General features: G+C 38.4%; 1 protein-coding gene across 1 annotated transcript in view; it reads right to left on the bottom strand.

Moving 5' to 3' along the window:
* The window catches only part of Sytl5 (synaptotagmin like 5), a 62,080-nt gene that overhangs the window by 40,970 nt on the left and 8,518 nt on the right, over positions 1–12,592 (bottom strand). Inside the window, exons 3-4 of the mRNA XM_029472984.1 lie at positions 11,602–11,736; positions 1,579–1,720 (exon numbers count right to left, since the gene is read on the bottom strand). The gene's annotated coding sequence lies outside the window, so the exon portion shown is untranslated. The remainder of the gene's footprint in view (positions 1–1,578; positions 1,721–11,601; positions 11,737–12,592) is intronic.

The following is a 12,592-nucleotide window of genomic DNA, read 5'->3' as shown; positions in this document are numbered from 1 at the left end:
TTTTGATTCTTCCTCCAAAATACTGAAACAGTCTGATTGTTCCCTACTCTGGCTGCTGCCTCCCTGTTCCCCAGCTCCTTCTAATGGCTGCAGCATGGTGAAGGCTTTCCAAATGGTCTCTGGGTTTCCCTTACTTCTCTCAGCTGTCCCTCAGCAGCCCCATCTCAAGATCCTGCCAACATCAGGTGGTAAACCATATTGCTGTGCTACTTGAACCAGACAGTCTTTCCTATCCTATTCGGACTAAATACTGCAGCACCTTTCAAGGCCTTACTGACTTATGCCTCCTCTGAACCCACACATGAGTACTCTTCCCCCATTCCCTAATGTAAGTTCTCTGGCCTTTACAGTTTTCCTTTAGCAAATCAGGCATGCTTTCACCTCAGGTTCTTTATGCTGGCAGTAGCAGCCAACTACTAGTCCAGTAACCATGAGTTAATCCAGTTTGATCTATTTCAAAACAAGGATGATCCATCTCCCCACATATTTAAGGGGAATACAATGTAAGGGGAATTCCAAATGAATACAATAAACTCGGGACTTGGAACTTCTTTGCTCTTAAACTCAAGCTGGTCTAAGCAGGTGCTTTCAAAGAGGGAAAAAGAAAATATTTTCTTGTTACTAAGACAGAAAAGTAATTCATAAATCACATTATTTTCCTTATGAAGGGCATATATGTGTTCAGATATTTTACAAGCTATTAAAGCCAGGGCCCTGATGTTCAAAGATGGAGCAGCAGCTTTCTTGTTTGTACGCCTCCAACATTGTCCTTGTCTATCTGGAGGACACTTTGCCCAGACATTTGCATGGCTAATTCTTTTCACTTATTTTCAATCTTTCTTTGTCCAGGGCCTTTCAGGAGGTTTCACTTCACCAAATTATGGCTAAATCAAAGTATTGAAGTTCATATATTAAGATTTCTTAATATAGATGCCACCAATATTGAATTTCTTGCTTAATAAAAAAGTCTAATAGATGGTAACTTAATTCCAAGAATGACTTCCAGTAGAATAGTTGATAAAAGAAATATTATTCCCAAATTCTTGGTGATTTTTCTTCCTTAAAAGAAAAAAAAATGTGATGCAAAAGATCATTTTTCATATATGTGGATATGTGTATACATACACACACACACATACACACACATTTATAATAATTTAAGACTTAATTATGTGTCTGACCTCTCATTTTAACATATGTAAAGAAAGGAAAATTATAAAATGACTTTAAGGTTCGACTTTTTCTGTAGACTACCAATCAGCTTAGAAAAAATAGTATAGCTAATCTATAAATATGTCCTCTGAGAAGTAACATGAAGAATGGAAGTCAGAACTTTCGATCAACTTTTTATATTTGTTTAAATCACACAGGTATTGAAATTACTGTCATATGACACCACCTTTAAAACCTGGTTTGCCCTTTCTTTTTGATTTTGGGTTTCTGGGCCAATGCTAAGGATACATTCCATTCAACAGCATAAGCAACATGCTCTGACATACAGAGAATTTAAACTCACTCATGGGTGGTAGTAAAGCCAAGTCCCAGAGACTGGGTATCTCTTTATAGTTGTTTACTTACTCTGCTGTTGATGGAGGTCACACTATGAGCACTTGGGGCTGGTGACCTCTGAGTACCTGGGATTCCACCATTGCTGTAGCTGCTTTTTGATGTTCTTCGTCCAGCCTCCTGGTCAATGAGATCTGATGAAGTGGTACTTCCCCTAAATGAAAAGACAAAGCACATTCCGACTTTGACATCAGCCAAAGACACTGCCTAGGAAATGTTTAGGAGAAAAATGATGACGGATGCAAACCACGCCAGTTCACTAGGACCATACTGGAGCTGCACAGCAGTTTCAGGGTACCTTCCTCAAAGACCTGCAGGACTTCACCAGGTTCCATGCCCCACATCCTGACTTCTATAACTCCACTGTATTTTATTAGCTTCACCTTACCTTTCAGATTTTATTTCCCACTTTTCATGAGCACTCTGAGACATTACATATCTCTAAACTGACCAAATTTACATGCACATCTAAGTCATTTGCTTCCTTTGTCCGCACCTCTTTTTCATTCCTTATCGATATATCTATGTGTCTTGTTTGCCATCCTAATTCCTGTGCAATATGTCAGTCTTGAAGGTATTCTTATTAACTGTAGGCTGTTATCTCTGGCATCCTCCTTGCTACAGAGTCACTCAGTTATACTTAATCAATGGTTAGAAATTACAGTTCGGTTCTTAGTCTGACTCATGCTATAAAATAGTGACACTGGATAAATGAACTCAAATTGCCTTCATGCCTGAGAAAATGATGTGATTCTATTCAGTGAGGAGAAATGCAATTCCTGCTCAGGAGGAGATCACAGGGCTCTTCTTCTTCAGTGGAGTATCACCAGTAAATCAAGAATTCAGACAAATTAGAATTTAAAAGAAAGGTTTGTCCCTGGGAGTCCTGCTCTTTTCTGAAGAGAAATGGAGGCAGCTCTGTCTGCCTCTGCCTCCTGAGGGCTGGCATTGAAGCTGTATACTAGAATACCAGGCAAAGAAAGAATTATAACGTTTAAACCTACTACCAGAAAAATAAATCTAGCAAAAGAAGGAACAGGCAATGAGCATCATAGATGTCAACCATAACTCCTGAGTATTTTTCTGCCTAGGTACTAGAGAAGCCACCAAAGCAAATTATTCCCTGATTGACATCATCAGCCCCCATGCACACAGCAGTATTTACTCTATTTTAGGTCTTCATCAGTTTCCTTGCCCTCAAAATAACATTTCTATCTTAATGATGAGAAAAGTGAGCATGGCATGATGTTCTCAACCATTACTCTCAGTATTCCAGGGGCCAAGGCAGGGAAATCATGAGTTCAAGGCTTGCTTGGGCTAGTTAAGTGGGATCTTATCATAAATAATAAGGGAGAGGGAACAATCATTCCTGCCCTTTCTGCCCACGTGGTTTTTCCTTCTTTTCTGAGGACCAGCAAAAAGGAGGAAGGGAACGGGCACTGGGAAGCAAATAAAGATAATGTATGGCTATATAAATGAATAAAAATTTCACAGTGAATTCTGCTAACTAAAAAATATTAATAAAAGAGCTACTGTATCCACATACACACTACTGTGTCACCTTATTGTCACTAAGTTAATACCTAAAGAAGAGATTAAAAACAATATTGTACATCCACCCACAGCCTGAGGTGATTTCTTCTGCTTTTTCATACTGTCCTCATGTCATCTCACTCATATCAAGTCATCCTAACCAGCAGAATTCTTTGATGTCAAATCCTTTTGTTAGCAGGTAGCATCTCTGGCCTCCTTTTTCTAGTGATAACTCCAAATTACAGTGCTATGAAAATATCTCAGAGCGACTTATGGCTGTGTTTGTTGGGTTTGATTTAATCACCTGATGCAATAGAGATAATTTTCCTAGACCCTCCTCCAGCAGGCATTGCATTGTGACAGCAGTTAGCTACATTTATGCTTCTGCTCATCTCAGACAACCTACTTTGTTTAGGAGATTAGCCACCTACCCAGTAATGTGTCACAACTACAGGTTGGTGATTCTCAGAAGAATATTATTCTAGAAACACCTACCCCTACGATTTTAGGAAGAAAACAAATCCCCCTTTAAAATATGTCTAATGGTGAATCTTGTAAAAAGAGGTCAATAAATTACAACCAAAGGGATTTGTGTGAATATTTCTGCTTCTATCTGTGTTGAAGGTCTCCCCAAATATAAGCAGTTTTTCCATCATGGTTTCAATAAGTCTGACAGCGAAAGTCCTATCACTGCAGAGGCTCTGGTAGCAGTTGGTTAATCAGAGTGATGACATTTAACAGGCTACCCTGTAATAAGGAAGCAATTCCTATGATCCTAAGTCAGCTACTGGAAATTATTGTTGCCAACAGCATTAGCTCAGAAATGACATACACTTTCACATTTGTCCTTGACATTTACTGTGAATGTCTCAAAATATTTCCTTTTGGTTGATTAGACTAAGGAAAGGTTTAGTCTAAAGAGGCACAGAATTTTAAATATGTAGCTGTCAAGTGTTTTCAATATTATTTAAATATGACAAATACAAGAACCTTTGCCACTTAAATAGGAAGAGGATGATAGCATCTGTGTCAAATTTAGAGAAGTTGGAAAGCCAACTATGAAAGCTCCATTTTTGATTCAGATATCATGTTGCTGTGATTTAAATACATTTTAGAAACTAGTGGCAACAAATGGTCAGGCTAACAGAGTTAAGGGGAAATGGCAAGAAGGATACATTTGGCAGGCTCTGTGGGCTCAGTTATATCAGCTTACTGAGAAACACATATTTTCTAGGTTAGACCAGTCTTCTCTACTTTAGTTCATGAAATATACTTTGAAAAGCCTACACTACATATACAGCTAGAAACACAAGCTCTGGGGGTATTGGTTAGTTCATATTGTTGTTCCACCTATAGGGTTGCAGACCCCTTCAGTTCCTTGGGTACTTGCTCTAGCTCCTCCATTGGGGGCCCTGTGCTCCATCCTATAGATGACTGTGAGCATCCACTTCTGTATTTGCCAGGCACTGGCATAGCCTCATACGAGACAGCTATATCAGGGTACCTTCAGCAAGAGAGGCTCCTAGGTCTTACAAACTTTATATGCCCCAGTACAGGGGAATGCCAGGGCCAAGAAGTGGGAGTGAGTGGGTAGGGGAGCAAAGCCGGGGGACGGTATAGGGGACTTTAGGGATAGCATTTGAAATGTAAATGAAGAAATTATCTAATAAAATAAAATTAATAAAAGAAAAGCCTACGCAGTTGCTATCACTAATTCCATGATGTCCCCAAATATTGATGATGCCCTTGAGATGCATACATTTGTTTAGATGATCCAAGGATAAGAAAGACATACTATAATTTAATGCCTTGTCTTTCTGTTTTATATAATGCTCTTCAGGAGTGGTATCTAGGAAATCATTGTCTGGTACCCTCCCTTTCTAGAATGGTTGACAATTTTGAGCATGCACTACCTGGTTAAATGTCTGCATCTAGAGGACATCTGACAGCTAACTAATATTGAGCCCAAGGCATAATACATGGTACCACACAGAGAATGTAGAGAATTCCTTCTGAGGCTTATAAACTTTTCTAACTTCTTTTAGTTATTTCAAACATGAAATGAATATATGGGAAGATGGGGGAAAGAAGTTATAGTTGGAAAATGAAGTAAGTCTGATAAATGAGATAGAAATATCAAAAATCTAAAAAGAAAAGAGGGAAAAGTTAAATGCAGTTCTCTCTCCCAGTCGTTGGTGACCTAAAATGCTACAACTTTAATCTTTCTTACGTGAGGTAAGCCTTGACCTCTTGGGGCACATCTGAAACCTCACAGCGGGCACTTTGAGCATGTAATCAAGAAATCAGTATATTTTATATTTTAAAACTGCCTAGCTGCTTCCGATACACAGAAAAATCTGGAAAACACAGTGCTAAACTCCTCAGTAAGTCCATTTATCTCAGACATTTGTCCACTTGCATGCGCCCCTTTCCATGAACCAGCAGGCTTCCTATTTACCATAGTGCTCACAGGAAACGTGTTGATCTGGCCTCATGGCAACTACAATAAATGAAGATATAGTTTCTGGTTTAGTGAGATACTAAGATTCGCCAAAATGATGGATTTAAGTGTGTACATATAATATTTTTGCTGGTTAGCAAGCCAAGAATAATTTCTCATTTTTAGATTGATGATAAAAACAAAAGAAAAGTATCTTATGATACATAAATATATGAACTTCATATTTCAATATCAATAAAATAAATGGTGTTAGAAAGCATACATACCCTTTTATTTATGTATTGTCTGTGCTGCTTTCTACAACCAGAGAATTGAGAAGTTAAGATGGAGAATTTATGGGCTGCAGAGCCAAACATATTAGTTTGAATATATAAGCTATTCACAGAAATATATAAACACACAGATGTACATGTCTACACTTTAAAAAAAATCAAACTACTTGGAGAAGCCAACACATTCTGAAAGAATAAGTTATAAGTGTGTTATAAATACTAGTTTCTTGGTAAGGAATATTTGTGGAACTCTAGACCTCATTTGTCTCCTGCTGATAAATATATGGATAAATCCATATTTCTCTCTGTGCTTTATCATTTTCCTCACTTCTTAAGCCCTCAATTGTCTCATAATGTGCTTTAGGATATTTATGACAGTTTGTAGCTTTGATTGTCCATCCCTTGCTTCCATTAAAGGGAGACCTACCTACTCAAAAGAAGTTAAAATAGAAAAATAAGAATTAGTAGATCTCAATGCTAGAGTAATGGTAGCAGAAAGATTAATGCTCAAATAATAACTGATTTGATGTAAGGCTCACTCCATAAGATGGAGATAATTCCTGGCACTGCTTGGGTGACCAAGAACCAGAGACTAGACAGCCCAGGAACCCAGGGTAAAACCAAATACTATCAGTCTTTTAGAAAATAAAAACAGTGATAAAATAACTCCTAATAATATTCTGGTATGCTCATAGGTCAGTGCCTTATTCATTCATCATCAGAGATGCTTCCTCTTGCAGCCAGCTGATCGGAACAAATACAGAGACCCACAGCCAGGCAGTAATTGAGAGGGAGGGAGGGAGGGAGGGAGGGAGAGAGAGAGAGAGAGAGAGAGAGAGAGAGAGAGAGAGAGAGAGAGAGAGAGAGAATGTGCATTGTGGGTGGAGTCTGTGTGTATGGAGGTCAGGAGGTAATCTTGAGTATCATTTTTCAGGTGCCATTTACTGTCTTTTGACCCAGAGTGCACTGAACTCACCAAGTATGCTAGCCTGGCTGGCTATGGGGCCTCAGGCATAAACCTAGCTCTTCCCCATGCTGGTATATTACAAGCATGTACCACAGTTGCCTGAGATATTAAATGCAAAATATTAATATGGACCTCAGTTGCTCTATCCCCAACATGTACGGGTAAATTTATAGATTAAAATTCACATGATTTTAGAGATACAATATACATGAAAACAATTTTAAATTCTGGGTTTAAAAGGAGTTTGCTAAGTAAGTTATAGTGTGTCATCTAAAGAAAAGGTGCGGGGGAGGGCAAAGAAACCAGTATTGACTATGTATGTGATCCTTACTCCAAGCTAGAACACTCCCACCTTGCTAGAGAATATTATCATGGAGGAGATGCTGCCTACCAGAAATATCAGTTGCAAAGAAGATAATAAAAATCCTACTAAGGACAGAAAAATAATATTACTTGTAATATTATTATAAGTACAGTCAGTGGCTGGAGAGATGGCTCAGTGGTTAAGAGCACTTACTGCTCTTCCAGAGGTCCTGAGTTCAAATTCCAGCAACCACATGGTAGCTCACAACCATCTGTAATGGAATCCAATGCCCTCTTCTGGTGTGTCTGAAGACAGTGACAGTGTACTTACATACATAAAATAAATAACTAACTCTTAAAACAATTATATGTAAAAAAGAAAGTACAGTCAGTATCACATCATATGATGAATTTAAGAAACTTACTTTCCCCAAATAATATACATATGGAAATATAGATTTTTTTTAAATCATGGAAATAAAAAATATACGGCCTATTTCTAGGAGATCATGAAACAGAGAAAAGTGGGGCTTAGAATAAGGATGAGGTTAGTGAAGGACTGGATTTAATAGTGTCATCTCTGTTTTTGGTTTAGAGTCAAACAAAGCAGCTTGTAAAACTTCACAGACAGTGTGGCAATCAGTAAGAGCAATTAAAAGTAAAAGAATAATTTGTGTGTGTGTATGTGTGTGTGTGTGTGTGTAGGGGACCAAAGAGGAAGGGAGAACAACAAAGTGGATGCTTATACACAACCTCCAGTAACATGAACACAATGCTACCCAGAAATACAGCTTCCCCCTCCACCCACTTCTACTCCACAACAGATTTCAAATGTTCTGTGTTTTTCATATGCTGATAAAGAGACACTTCCCCTATATCCTATGTTAATACTCTCCATAGCTTCTAAGGGCCTTTCTGATGTTGCTTTCAACTTTATGCCTTTATGATTTGTCCATTTAGACTGGAGCTGCAGGCTCAGAAATGCCTTTGAATTTTTCTCCTTCTCACCCACATGGTAGAAAACTTAGATAAAATACAAAGCTCTTAAATTTGAATTTCATATAGACAAACTTTATTAAGAATTAAGTCTTCTAATACTTCACTGTGTGTACTTATACTAAAAATGCTATCTCGAGTTCTTATTTCCGAATACCCTTTATCTTTATTTGTTAAGCAAGGAAACCCTGCATGGAAGAATCCATACCCAGTGACTGACTTAGATCAGAATACAATGGGCTGGTTCCTCCAAATGCAAAGGGGCATAGTTTGTATCCCTTAGGCAGTGGCTGGGGTCTCAGACTCAGTCTAACCTGACCTGAATCATTACCTAGCCTTTACATTCCCTCTTCTGCCTTTCTTAATGCTCTTGGGTAAGAGGCTGGAAAGTTGGGAGATGGCTTGAGGGTTAAGAGCACTTCTGGCTTTTCCAGAGGACCTATGTTCATTTCCCAGCATCCATATGAGAGCAGCTCACAATACTTCAGTTTTATAAGATTTGTCGCTCTCTTCTGGTCTCTGTGGGCACCACGCTCACTTGTGGTGCAGAGAAATACAATCAGACCAAACACCCATACACATAAAATTAAGTCAATTGACTGATTAATCACTTATATGAATCCTTGTCTGGAAGTCTGTTTCTGATAGAGCATAGCAACCACTCACTAGAACTTAGAAAGAATTTGGAATAGCCACTGTGAGTAGTATCCCATTTATTAATGGCAGTGGACAACCTTTTAAAAGCTATCCTTTGTTTTGTATGTCCAGTTCCTAGCAACAAGTGAATAGCCGTTTCTTATGCTCTCCTGAAAGGCTATGCCTTTCCCATCCTGATTATATTTCTCCAGCTTTGAAACTACTGAAAAGAAATAAATCAATTAGGCATCTGAAAAACATCATTTCCACTCATATATGATGTGAGTTTTTAAAAGGAATGTCTTAGCCCAGCTGCTCCAGGAAAAGACCAATGAATCACGAAGAAATAACATGCTTTTTCAAGAAAAGAGGAGACTGATTGCTAAGCTGGGTCAGGTCATGGATGAAAGACATGATCATCTCACAATTTCTTTAGACGATAGTTAAGAAAAGATCGCTCCCCCACCTCAACATTTTAAGGAACCACTTGGAACAAGGGAATGAAGCTCATTGTGGCAATACATTAGTAGGTCATTACCAAGGTCAATACATGTCCAGGGAAAGGACAGTTTGCTCTTTGGATCTTTTGAGCATCTTCATTTTTCTTAATAGGAAAACATTGCTCTTGGCATGCAAGATCCAAATAACTCTGATGATAATATTTCAATTTTCTACAAACTATTTTATATATTCACAACTTAAAAGAAAACTGTGAAGGGATGCAGGGATGTCACCTTCCACAAAAGATGGCTCCCAGCAAGGATTTAGTTCTATTTAGGAGGCAGGCCACTAAGATTTTGACCATGCCCCAGTGAATATATACATAACACAAATGAGACTTTTTTTTTTTTTCTACTGGAGAGGTCACAAAGGTGGGGACTAGACAGGCAAGGACTAGTAAGTGAATGTGATAGGGGTTTATGAACCAGTAAAAATTATGTTGGAACAACAAGATAAAGTCTTCTTTGGGGACATGAAAGTGGTATCTGGGAGAGGTTGGAGGTAGAAGTGGGGAATGAATATGATGCAAAAAGACTGTATGCATGTATGAAATTTCCAAAGAATAAATACAAAGATTCTAAAAGTCTATTTACAGTCTGTCTTTTAGTTTATAATTACAAGAAAATCTTGTGTCAAAACACCAGTATTTGATGAAACATGCCCATATGGTATTACTGCTTTGTAATTACTCATGCCTAGCAACAGAAAAGACAAAAGACACAAGCCCAGGCAAAGTGATTCTGGAATAACAGCATCTATTAATACAAAATAATAAAAGATGGCTCCAGCAAAGGGTCCGAAAGAGGCTAAGAAGAAGAGACCAATACCACCTTTGAACACCATCTCTGCTCAGAGCCAGGGAAGTAAAAAGGAAAGATAAAACAGATTTATCCATTCTGTCTCTGTCTCTGTCTCTCTGTCTCTGTCTCTGTCTCTGTCTCTGTCTCTGTCTCTGTCTCTGTCTCTGTCTGTCTCTCTCTGTCTCTCTCTGTCTCTCTCTCTGTCTCTCTCTCTGTCTCTCTCTCTCTCTCTCTCTCTCTCTCTCTCTCTTTCTCTCATTTTGAATCTTTGAGACAGGCTCTCATCATGAAGCCACAGCTGCCCTTTGACTCATTATGTAGCTCAGACTATTCTGAAACTCTCAGCCATCCTTCTGCTTGCTCATTCTGGAAGCTGATTTGACTGGTATGAAAAAGCATGCCTGATTTGAAGAAAGAAATTTGATGAAGGCAGCATAGATGGGAAGCCAAGTGAAACTATTTCAAGGGCAAAGATGCTTTGATTATGTTTTAATCACATGGGGGATATATCTGCATTTTTAAATGCTTGGAAAATTCTGTCCACAATACTGATCCTCTGATAGTGAATAATAAATGATTTCTTTCTTACATATTTTTTTCTCTACAGTCTTATACAAAGTGGCATGTAGAAGAATTCTGGAGAAAAAATAAAACTCATATGAACAGTTACCATAACACTAATAAAAATGTCAATAGTCAAAAGAATGTCTCTTCTCTGGAAAAGTTCCAGACTATATAACATTACAACATGTGAGGTGTTTGTCTCCATACTCAGCACCACAGTGAGAAAATGCAGCAGTGTTACAAGAAAAATGAAATTCTGCTTGTAGAACCTAAAGAGAAAAGAATGGAAAATGGAAAAGAAGGTAGCCTGAGTACCCAAAATCAAACTGGAGCTAACATGCGCACAAAGCAATGTACCATGAAAGCAGACAACTATTTCTTACCTTTAGCTTTGATAGTAATGACAATAAGGTCTGACTTATGCTGACACAAGGCACACAAGCAGAACTGATTGGAAGTGACTATGCTCTTGGCTAGCCTCACTTTTTCTCTTTGCTTCTCCTGACAAGTGATGACATTATGCACAAGACAGGCTCACTTGACCCATCTGGAAATCAGAGGCAGTGAAACAAGAAATAAATGGAATTACAAAAAAAAAAAAAATCTCTGGGGCAGCACACATGACAAAATTATTAATGGTTTTTGAAAGCTGCAAGGAGTGGATATGACACTTAGAGGATTTTGTTTTAGAAGTTGAAACAGAAAAAGATTAAGAAATGGATAAAAGAATTACCTGCCAGGTACATCTCTGTTTGAACTATAGCCCTGACTTCCCAAATATGAGCTTGTATTACTTCCCATGACACAAATCTTTCTAACAGCTGTAAATTGAGAGGGAAGATTTTCTATAACAACTGAAAAATTTCTTCTTGTCTTTGTGTAGCATATGTTAAGTATTCTCTGTGTGCCAAGCTTTTACAGATACTTAGATGCCCTACATGGGTGGAATATCATCAACTTAATTCCCAGGTTATGTCATTACTCAATTTGCATGTCTCTTACCTGTCTGAACCAGAGGCTGACTTGAAACTCTGAAGATTTTGACTGTCTAAGTCCAAGCTATAGCTCCTTCCGCTTTCAGGTTTTGGAGTTCTGATTTCTCCTCTGGTTGCTGATCTGAACTTGCTAAGAAGAAAACTGGAAATAAACATATGAATTTAAGATAAGAAAACTCTTATCATTATACCTGTAGACTAATGCACCTGCCAACCCCCATCAGAGAACCTTCTGTTTGCAGTAGATAGTGATTAATACAAACACACAACTGGAAAAGGCACAGAAAATATGAGACTGTAGAATGCATAGCTCTAAAAGGGATATAAACACTGCACCACCCCTCCCAAAGCATTGCAGAAGAAGGGACAGAAAGAGTGTAAGGGATAGAGGTGGTGGACAACTTCAAGGAAACAGTATCTTCTGTATGAACAGAAAGGTTGTGACAGCATGCAAAAACATACCAATAAAACAAAGCAAAACAAATCAAAGTGAGACAAATTCCCAGTGTGGAGATGGGAAATAGGCATTAAATCCTACCCCTGCCAGTAGAGCAATTGCCAATCTCTAGGGAGAGAGAGAGAGAGAGAGAGAGAGAGAGAGAGAGAGAGAGAGAGAGAGAGAGAGGCAGAGTCGGTTTTCTCTAAGAATGTAGCCCCTGGCAAGTCAACTGCATTCAAGTGGAAGGCTACATTTCTAAGAATCTTTAGATTTCACAAATATTTCTTGATGGGTTAAAAAAAAAGAAAGAAAGTAAAGGAGGGGCTGGCGAGACAGTGTGGCAGGTAAGGTCACTGATTGTTCTTCAGGAAGACCTAAGTTCAACTCATGAGGTGGCTCACAACGGTGTGTAACTCAGTTCTGACACTCTCTTCTGGCAACCTTGGGTACCAGGCACACACAGAAGAGAGCATTTTTAGCAAGAACAAAGACTGGGATTTCATTCCCCAGTACCAAAGTGAATTATCAAATAAAATTTATATTTCTTTTTTTTTTTTTT

The sequence above is a fragment of the Mus caroli genome, chromosome X, assembly GCF_900094665.2.
Source record: "Mus caroli chromosome X, CAROLI_EIJ_v1.1, whole genome shotgun sequence".
Lineage (NCBI taxonomy): Eukaryota > Metazoa > Chordata > Mammalia > Rodentia > Muridae > Mus > Mus caroli.
The sequence above is the reverse complement of the archived record's forward strand: the minus strand, read 5'-3'. Positions and strand labels throughout refer to the sequence as shown.